This window comes from Natrix helvetica (assembly GCF_964273705.1).
Source record: "Natrix helvetica genome assembly, chromosome: 5".
Classification (NCBI taxonomy): domain Eukaryota; kingdom Metazoa; phylum Chordata; class Lepidosauria; order Squamata; family Natricidae; genus Natrix; species Natrix helvetica.
The window spans coordinates 69,859,139-69,869,882 of NC_138551.1; positions in this window are offsets into that span (position 1 = coordinate 69,859,139).

The following is a 10,744-nucleotide window of genomic DNA, read 5'->3' on the forward strand; positions in this document are numbered from 1 at the left end:
GGCTGGTTCATCAGGATTGTCTTCTTTTTATGAAATGTTACATGATTGATAAAAGTTATTGATTTTTTTTAATAAAAATAAAATGATATATTGAGTGTTTCTTGGGGTATGTGACACTATAGGAGACATGGCAAATTCCCGGCAGACAAATGGAGGGAGGGTGATAGAAAGTTTGTATTGACATCTGTGATTCTGACAAAAAGAGAAAGAGGGTAAATAGCTACAGCAGAAATTTTCTAGTGTCATCCATGGGAAATGTTTAAACATTATGGATAATAAGCAGTTCTAAAAGTGTATGAAAGGACACTTCACCATATTGCCAATACAGTTTGGAAATTGAACAGACAAAATGTCTGCACAATTTTCTATCCACTCTGTCTTTGATACCATACCTCAGTGATGGCTAACCTTTTTGTCCTCACATGCCGAAAGTGTGTGTGCGTGCGCAACAGCATGCACATATGTGCCTACACCCATAATACAATGCGTGTGTGACCCCACGTGGGACCTGCCCCCAGCACATGCACGCACTATCCCCTGTACACTTTCCCATGCCCGCACATGTGTGCATGACCCCTTGCACCCCGTTTTGTGTTTAGTAGGCCTCCCTGAAGTCTCCGGGGACCAAAAATGGGGCACAAGTGCGGTGCAAGGGGCACACTCCCTCATCCCCGTGCATATTCACGCTGCTACCAGTGTTATGTCTGCCTTGTATGCAGCTTTATTCCTCTCTAGCATTCATCTCCATTGTTCAGTGATGTATTTCCTGCCTATCTAGGATTTATTTCTATCTGCTCCTATGAGGCACTTCCTGTTCCTGTTAGATGTATATTCTTGATGGCTTATATAGCATTTTAACTGCATTTTGATTAAACAACACACGCTGCAGAGACCTGAAAATCAGCTGGACGGCGTGAGGAACGGAGCATGCGTGGTGGAGCTCAGCTGGGACAATGGCTCACATGCCAACAGAGAGGCCTCTGCGTGCCATAGGTTCACCATCATGGCCCTACCTTTCGTTTTAATTCTGGTAAAAAAATCAGCAAAAGAGAACAAGGATGGTTTCTGAGACATAACAGAAACGGCATTTGGGATGTAAAATCAAAAGGATCACAGATATCCATGGAATGAAAATACAGTAGACCCTGTTATGTGGTATCTCCTAGTACTACTCCTGTGCAAATAGTCATCCCCAAAGTATGTATTTGGAAAGGCAAAATATATTTTAAAAAAACAATATAATAGTTGTATTTTTAAAGAAGTACACAGGGTAAAAATAGTTACAAGTAGACAAGGGAGTCTTGGGTGAGGGGAAGTGTCTGAAAAGTCACAATGGCAGCCGGTCACATGATCAAAGCTATACTTCTTTTTCCATGTGGGTTGTGATGAAGAGCTTCTATTATGCAGTCACAGTGACATTTTAACTTTTTGGCGATCCTTGGATGCTCCTGGACGCAAAACTCTTACATGTGTTACATATTCTTCCACAAAAGTAAATAAAAATAAAAATGAGTAATACATGAAAATTGGCAGGCAAATTTAGACTGATTTCTGCATCTCCAGTGACCAGCGCACATGGATGCAGAAAGTGTTTTTAGTCGTAGCTTTGAATTACTTCTGAATTTTTTTTATGGATAACAGGATGGTCCACCAATAATTTTTGGGTTAGTGTTTGCAAATGACGCATGGCAGAAATATGCATTCATATCCATTCTTTGTAAACTTGTACAAGACATAAATTTCTCAGAGAGTGCCCATAACAACTTTTTTTTAACTAATTGCATTTTTTTTAAGTTTTATAGTAACATTTTACCTTAAGGTAATCTCAGATACTGATGAACCTTGTGAGTTTGCACATGCACTGAGCCATAAACCCAGTGATGGGATTCAGCCAGTTCGCACCACTGTGGGAGAACCGGTTGTTAACTTTCTGAGCAGTTTGGTGAACTGGCTGTTGGAAGAAATCATTAGGGCAGAGAACCGGTTGTTAAATTATTTGAATCCCACCACTGCATAAACCATAATGCTTTATACCAGATGAAAATGTCATGTTTCAGTGTAACAAGAAGAGTAAATCCATATGGAGAATCCAATGCATATAAGATCTGAAAGTGAACCGTAGATCTGACATTGTTGAAACCCTTAGTTGCAAGGACAGCAGCTATAAAGATGCCATACAAGATGTTATGTATTGAATATATAAGTTGTGTTAAACTCTGCTAAAGTGAAACAACCTTTAGATGACCCTAACTGTTAACTTCAACTGTTTTGGAGGGAAACTTCGAACATTCATATTTGAGCGGGCTTTTTCAAGTATCATCATTGGTTAAGGCCCTTTGGGCTGTGTATAAATTTCAGGGATTTGCCTGCTGTTCCTCAGTTCCAGTTTTGAGTCAATAAATGCTGTTGAATCTATGCTGGTCTGTTCTTGCCTACTAAAGCCCACTACACAATACAAGAAACTAAAATGGACTGGAAAGATTTGGCCTGTCTCCTCTTACATCTCTGCAAATTATCTCCCACTGTTGATCTACCACCAAAAAACCCACATTTCTCAGGATTGTGCTTCCTACTGAACATCACATTCAGCTGTCAGTTCCCACAGACACTTCCACTGTAGCTCCAAGGATGACTCATGTTTGAAATAGCTCTTCTCCCAGCTGCCCCACCATCCCACTTCTGGATAAGATTCAAACACAATCCTCGGGTTTTAAATGTTTGCCACAGTGTAAGCTGTTTCTTTCTAATGTGCAGTAACTAGTGGTTTTTTTAAAAAAAACAGGAATGGATGAATATACACAAACAGGAAAGCTTTTGATTATGCGTACAAGTACAAAATTGGTAAAAGGGCTAGAAATCGCAATAAGCTTGTGGAATTCCATTGTTTCCCCCAAAAATAATTCCATCTATTTTAACTTTTTTTTTTCATGTATAATTCCAGTGGCAACAGTTCTTCCTTTGATTGTCAACTGCCTTAATTGAAAGGTGTGGTACAGTGTCTGTTTTGACCGTTATACTGATATCTTTTGTTTCAAACCCTAAGTGTTGGCTTTCCTGTCTGGCCTTCCTTAGTATTTTCTGTTTTGGTGATGTGATGACAGACTTACAGTGTGTTTCCTTGTGTGTATGGTAACAGATGTTTATGTGAATAACAGACTTTTTTATGAAGGCATACACTTTATAGCCAAATACTAATTAAAAATAATTGCATGTAAGCATTTTTGTTTATTCCCTGTTGTGCATCTTTAATCATTTGAAATCACCTGCAGTTGAAAATTGAGGCAAAGATTTGATACTGCAATTATAAGAGGCCATCTGACTCCAGACAAGAGGCGGGGGGAGGAGAGGAAAAAGAAGAGTAATTTGAAAAACAATTATAATTTTTTTTCTAAAAAAATGTGGTAGTATCAGATCTTACTAATTTTTCTTTCATAATGGATCAGAAATGTTGTTGTCTGAAACTATTAGGAATTTAAGTCCAGACTCTCTTCATGCTTACTTGGGCATAAGTTCCAGTAAACTCAAAGAGACTTATTACCGAATAGCTATCCATAGGACTACACTGTATGTTGCTGTATTTTCAAAAAGATAATGAATTATATTCTGAACAGGGTATATTCTGTGCACTAATAATTGCATTGCAAAACCTTTTGATTATGTGCATATTTAGTTCAGAGCTGAGATTATGTGCATATTTAGTTCAAAGCTGAGATAGGTTGTTTTCACTGAAGTCTCTTATTACAACAATTAAAGTACAGGTAAGGGCATTTAAGAATAAGGCATCCTTTCTATATTTATGGACATAAATAATATTCGGAAGGAAAAACAAGTGAGTTTCCCCCTGTTGATTACTTATTTATCCCCACAAGTTTTGGTGACTAAAGTTGTAGTCAGACATGGAAGAGGTAGAACATAAACCAACACATGTGGTTGTGATCTGGTTTTAATTACAAAATGTAATCTTATTTTTAATCCATCTGCTTCCATTATTGTATTTGCATTTCAGCTTAGAGTTGTACAGCTGCTTTATCACATTTAGATTCATTTAAGATTATCTTCAATGCTGGCTTTAATGAAGTTCCATAACTCTAGAATCATTCTTTGATGGAATATTCACTAAACAGCCAGTGAGCCTAATTGTCTTACTACTTTGTTATTTTCTGCCCCTTCTTTCAGGAAGAAGTGTTCTTCTTTCATCTTGATAAGATGCACCAAAGATGCTTGTTTACTGCATAAAGCAGGTAAAGGTATCACAAGAAATGGGAATTAAATATCTCAGATTTCTTGCTCTTAGTGAACTAAGAAATCACTGACATGTTCTAAAGCAGTGCTTCTCAACCCTGGCAACTTTTAAGATTTGTGGACTTCAACCCCCAGAATTTCCTTGTCAGTTCTGAGAAACAATTTCACATCATCTACATGATAGTACAAAGAATCAAACAAGAGTCTAATCAAGGAACTTCTAAGGACATTCCCATCAATACTGACAGGTCAAGCCACTTATATATAGAAAGCAAGCTAACTTCCTTCTAGCACTGATGATGTTACCTAATTGGGTAATTCAAGGTGTGCAAGAAAATCACCAAGGTCAGAGAGTACCAAGTGTCCCAAAGTTCAACCCTGAGCTACAAATATTCTCTTATATTAATACACAATTTCTTCTGGCAGAAAAAGGATCTAAGTATCTGACATTGTTTGCTGGCATCCTTCAATCTCAAAAGACTATGGTATCATGCTCTGGAAAGAGGTCCTAATGCAGCATCTGGTGTGGCTAAAAAGTCCAATTTGTGAGTGGCAATCCCTTCCACACTGAAGGCAGATACATTCTGTCTCCTGCCCAGCCCCCAGATTTTGCTGGTTCCGGGACTGCCTCTTTGCCTCAGCTTGCTGAACAAGTGTCTCTTTGAATTTGAGAAGGCTGGGCTGCATCTTTAGCCTCCAAGCTGAATGATCAGAGGTCAAGGTTTCCCAGGTATTTATGTCCATTCCTAACGCCTTTAGATCCCTCTTGCATATATCCTTATATCGCAGCTGTGGTCTCCCTCCGGGACGATTTCCATGCACTAATTCTCCATACAGGAGATCTTTCGGAATCCAACCATCAGCCATTCTCACAACATGCCCAAGCCAGCATAGACGTTGCTGTTTCAATAGTGTATACATGCTAGAAATTCCAGCAGCTTCCAAAACTGCGCTATTTGGAACTTTGTCATGCTAGGTCAGCGATGGCGAACCTTTTTTGGCTTGTGTGCCGTAAGTGGGAGGAACGCAGGGGGGTCGTGTGTGGGTGTGCAATGTGCGAGCCCCCAGTGCACATGTGCGCACTACAGGTGCTCCCCCCCCCCCATTTTTACATACTTTTTTCGCCCTCCCCAGGCTCCAGAGGCTTTATAGGAGCCTGGGGAGGGCAAAAACAACCTCCCCCACCCCCTTGGACGCCCTCCGGAGACGTCAGGGAAGCCTCCAGACAGTCCCTGAAGCCTTAGGAGCACTCAAAACGACCCTCCGAGCTCGAAGGATCGTTTTAAGCGTTCCGAAGGCTTCAGGGAACATCTGGAGGCTTCCCTGATGCCTTCGGAACGCTCAAAACGACCCTCTGAGCAAACCAGAAGTCACTTCCGGTTTGCTCGGAGGATTGTTTTGAGTGCTCCGAAGGCTTCAGGGACTGTCTGGAGGCTTCCCTGACGCCTTCGGAGCGCTCAAAATGACCCTCCGAGTAAACCGGAAGTCACTTCCGGTTTGCTCAGAGGATCTTTTCAGCGCTCCGAAGACTTCAGGGACCGTCCGGAGGCTTCCCTGACGCCTTCGGAGTGCTCAAAACGACCCTCCGAGCAAACGGAAGTTACTTCCGGTTTGCTCGGAGGGTCGTTTTAAGCTTTCTGAAGGCTTCAGGGAAGCTCATGAAGCCTCCGAAGGGCCTCCGGAGGGGCGGGGCGCTCTTTTCGCCCTCCCCAGGCTCCTATAAAGCCTCTGGAGCCTGGGGAGGGCAAAGAATGGCTTTAAAAGGGGGAACTCATCTGGCCAGCGCACGCATGCGCGCTGGCCAGCTGACAGGGCAGCGCCACACGTGCCCTGACAAATGGCTCCATGTGCCACCTATGGCATGCGTGCCATAGGTTTGCCATCACTGTGCTAGGTGATGCCAAGAATACGCTGGAGACAGCACATATGAAAGGTGTTCAGCTTTCTCTCCTGCATAAAGGGTCCAAGACTTACTGCAGTACAAGAGTGTGTTTAGGATGCAGGATCTATAGACCTGGATCTTTGTATGTTCCATCAGCTTCCTTTTAAGCCATACACTCTTTGTAAGTCTGGAAAATGTGGTGGCCACTTTACCAATATGTTTATTCTGCTCAGTATCTAAAGAGAGAATGTCGGAGATAGTTGAGCCGAGATACACAAAGTCATGGACGACCTCCAGTTCTTGTGTAGAGATTGTAATGCAGAGAGGTGAATCCATGTCCTCACCCATGACTTGTGTTTTTTTAAGGCTGATTGTTAGTCCAAAGTCTTGGCAGTCCTTGCTAAAACAATCCATAAGTTGTTGAAGGTCTTCGGCAGAGTGAGCAGTAGTGGCAGCATCATCAGCAAAGAGGAAATCCCGTAAGCATTTCTGCTGGACTTTAGACTTTCCTCTCAATCTAGAGAGATTAAAGAGTTTTCCATCTGATCTGGTCCGGAAATAACTACCCTTTGTTGCAGTTCCAAAGGCATGTTTCAGTATGACAGCAAAAAAGATCCCGAATAGATTTGGTGCGAGGACCTCTTTTCTTTGAGAATCTCAAAGGAATCTGATGTTAAGCCATAAAAACTACAGTGCCCTTCATTTCCTCATGAAAGGACCTGATGATGTTGTGGAGCTGAGATGGATGTCCAATCTTGGGGAGAATTTTATAAAGGTCATCCCTACTAACCAAGTCAAAAGCCTTCATAAGAACTATGAAGAGTATGAAAAGCGGCTGTCTTTGCTCCCTGCATTTCTCCTGTAACTGTCTAAGGGAAAATACCATGTCAATAGTGAACCTGTTGGCTCAGAATCCACACTGTGATTCTGGATAGACTCTCTCTGCAAGCACCTGGAGCCTCTTCAGTATGACACAGGCAAGCAGCTTCCCTATAACACTAAGAAGAGAGATGCCACGGTAGTTGTTACAGTCACCCCTGTCATCTTTGTTCTTATACAGTGTGACGATGTTTACATCCTTCGTGTCCTGTGGTACACTGTCTTCCCTCCAACATAGATAGAAGATTTCATGTAGTTCAGTGGTAATGCTCTCTTTGCAGCACTTCAGAACTTTGGCAGGGATGTTATCTTTCCAGGTGCCTTGCTGAAGGCAAGGGAATCCAGGGCTGCATTTAGTTCACCTCCAAGACAGGCAGGCACTCAATGTTATTTAATGCTTCTTCAGTTACAACACTTTCTCTGGAATATAACTTGGAGTAGTGCTGCACCCAGCATGTCATCTGCTGTGCTTGGTCCCGTATAACCTTGCCTGTTGCAGACTTCAGAGGGACAGATTTCTTCTGTGTTGGACCTAAGGCCTGTTTGATGCCATTATACCTCCCCTTGATGTTGCCTGTGTCAGCTGCTATCTGGATCTGAGAGCAAAGCTGCAGCCAATAATCGTTAGCACATCTCCTGGGGGTCTGTTGGACTTTGCTACAAGTAGCTCACAGGACCTGTAGGTTGCACTTACTAGAACAGGCTTTATATGCAATTAGAGCTCTCCTTTTTTCCTTGATGGCTGGCATCAGCTCCTCCAAATGGGCTTCAAACCAATCTGCTGTCTTTCTGGTCTCCTTACCAAATACGAATAAGGTGGTGTTATAAACAGCATTCTTGAAATATTCCCATCGTTCAGATGCATTTGCTTCAGCCGTGCCTTGGAGAGTTTCCTTGAGTGTTTGTGCAAATTCCTCCACTTTGCCCTGCTTGTGGGTCTTGCTGATGTCGATTCGTGGTCTTCCTTCCTTCTTTGAGTGATGCAATCTCTTTGTTTGCAGTTTTATTCTGCTGTACCAAGGAGTGGTCTGTATTTCAGTCAGCACCCTGATAGCTGCATGTGATTGTAATACTGGGAAGGTTGGAGTGCCTGGTAAGAATAAAGTCAATCTGGTGCCAATATTTCGACCTTGGATGTCTCCAAGAGACTGTGTTGAGGCTTTGTTTTAAAGAATATACTGCTGACACAAAAACTCTAGTAGCAGTAAAACTCCAGCAGGCGTTGGCCATTTTTGTTCATCTTCCCGATGCCAAACTGACCTAAACAAGTAGGCCAAGAACTATAATCAGAGCCAACTCTGGCATTAAAATTGCCAACAGTGGTTCTTTCTCAGGGATTTTCTTGATAGTAGCAGCCAGATCGCTGTAGAATTTATCTTTGGATTCTGCTGAAGATGATACTGTTGGTGCATATGCACTAATAGAGTAAGCATCCCTGCTAATGAGTGGAGCTGCAAGGATAGAATTCTTTCACTTCCTGTAGCAGGTGGCATAATGAACCCTAGTAGGATGTTTCTAACCGCAAAGCCAACCCCATATTCCCTAGTCTCATTTATGGTTTTTCCTGCCAGAAGAATGAGAAGGTTCTCTCCTTAACCAGTCCTGAGTCTGACAGCCTTGGTATCTGACATACTTAATTCTAATATAAAAATTCTGTAATGCCACACTTAGCATACAGAAAGTGAGGTCCAATCAAACTACAAGCTCAGCTTCAATTTCCAATTCACTGTGAAACATTTCTCAGACTAACCAGTCTCATAAGGGCACTATCCAGTTAATAATGATCACTATGAATAATAAAATCCAAAAGTAGATAATAAATACCAATTCCCTAAATTCAAAATTCTAGCAAATATGATATTGTCACCAGGGGCGGGTTGCTGCCAGCTTTACAGCTGGTTCGCTTTGTGAGCTCTTTGCCGGTGTGAAACGGTAACAACCCACCTCTGATTGTCACTTAATTTAAATAGCCATATAAAATGATAACATAATTTGGGATCAGAATACTGTTCTTGATTGGTTAAGGTCAGTCATGTGACCACTAATCCAGGAAGACAAAACTCAGCGATCATTGCGGGAAAAAGTTAAAGTAGTTACAATAACGTGTAGAAATAAGAATAAAAGCATTAAGTGCTTCAATTATTTTTAAATATTGACAGAACAAAATGGGGGATGTCAGAGAGAGGAACTATTTGTAGCCACTCACTCTATCCCCTTTCATTTGTTCTGAAAATTGATAGCGGACAGCGTTTGGTACAGCTCCCAATTTAATAAAATTCACTTTTTGGTTATTCCAGTTCCAAGATTCTTGTACATGTAGAAAAGAGCAATAACAAGGCAAACACGTGTTTATGATTTTCTTTTGGAACCTTATCCCCAAGCAAGCAATTGGCATGTTAGGAAGAAAGGTACTACAAGGAGTGGCAGAAGGGAGAAAAAAGTGGAACATCATGAACTTTCTGTGAATACGTCCATTATCATTTCAGATGGAAAAGGACCACCTTTTGTTGACTTTGGCTTAAGCATGGAGGAATGCTGTGTGAAATGTTGTTTTTCTTTAGACACAATAACAAAATTAAGTCTTGAGGTTGAGGGTAGGGTTTTTTTTTTTTTTTTGTGGCTATGTGAAATAAAAGTATGATTGGCTAGGAGAAAGGGTTATTTTTGCCAAGTTTATACTATTTGTTTTGATAAGCATGCTGTTTGAATCCCAGTTTGGCAAGGCAGATCTCATAATCATGACTTTCAAGAACTCATGATTGTCAAAAAATGACTGATCATGTGAAAAAAATGCTCTAACCAAATATATTTTTAATGATATTGCTTTAAGATTAGGTCTCATATGGCAACTACCCAATATGTAAGAGGTCTATATATTTACTATTAAAATATTCCCATAATATTTGTAAGAAGAAGATCCCAATTCTGTCGCTGGGCTACATTAAAAGCATCTTTTGAATGTTTACATATATTTAGACACAAAGATGCTTATGCCAGAGTATGGCTGGTTTTACATATGTTAGACCAGATTACTGTAGAGTTGATCGGGTATTTGTTCTTTAGATTGTAGGAACAGTCCATGTTTTAAGCCTTATTGGTTCAGCATAGTGTTATGTGAAAACAATAAAAGTTACTGTTTTTTTTAACATTTTTTAAAATCCACAGCTTGTGACTTGGAGAAGTTATTTTGAATTCTTCTCTTAAGGGAATTAAATTTGTTCCAAGTTGAAAAAAAAACTTAGAGGGAAAATTTAACAGAGCAATGCAACTCTATGCAGTCCTGGCTATACTTAAATTTATCCAGAGGTATGTCTCATGGAAAGTAGTAATTTTCAGTCTAAACTCTGACCCAGCCAAATTCTTAAAAACCTGAATTTCTCCCTGCTCCCCCAACTTTCTCATATATTAAATGCTAGTTTTGGCTCTTCATCAAAATTGCACTGAGAACATCAAACCCATAACCTTATATGACAACCAGCATGGAAAATATTTTTTTAAAAAAAAACACCACTGCAGTTCCAAACATTTAAAAACGATTCTTTTCCCCCCAGACACGAGATGCAAAATATTTTAAACAGTTGAAAGTTGATGATTATTATTTGGGGGAATTTTAAATCCTGTTTTCCTTTAAGCCATTGTAGAACACGATAAACATTTTAATGAGTTTTCCAAAATATCTAAACACCATCTATCTAACCAACTCTATAGCTTCAGTGCTTTCTTATATTAATTATTCAGGTC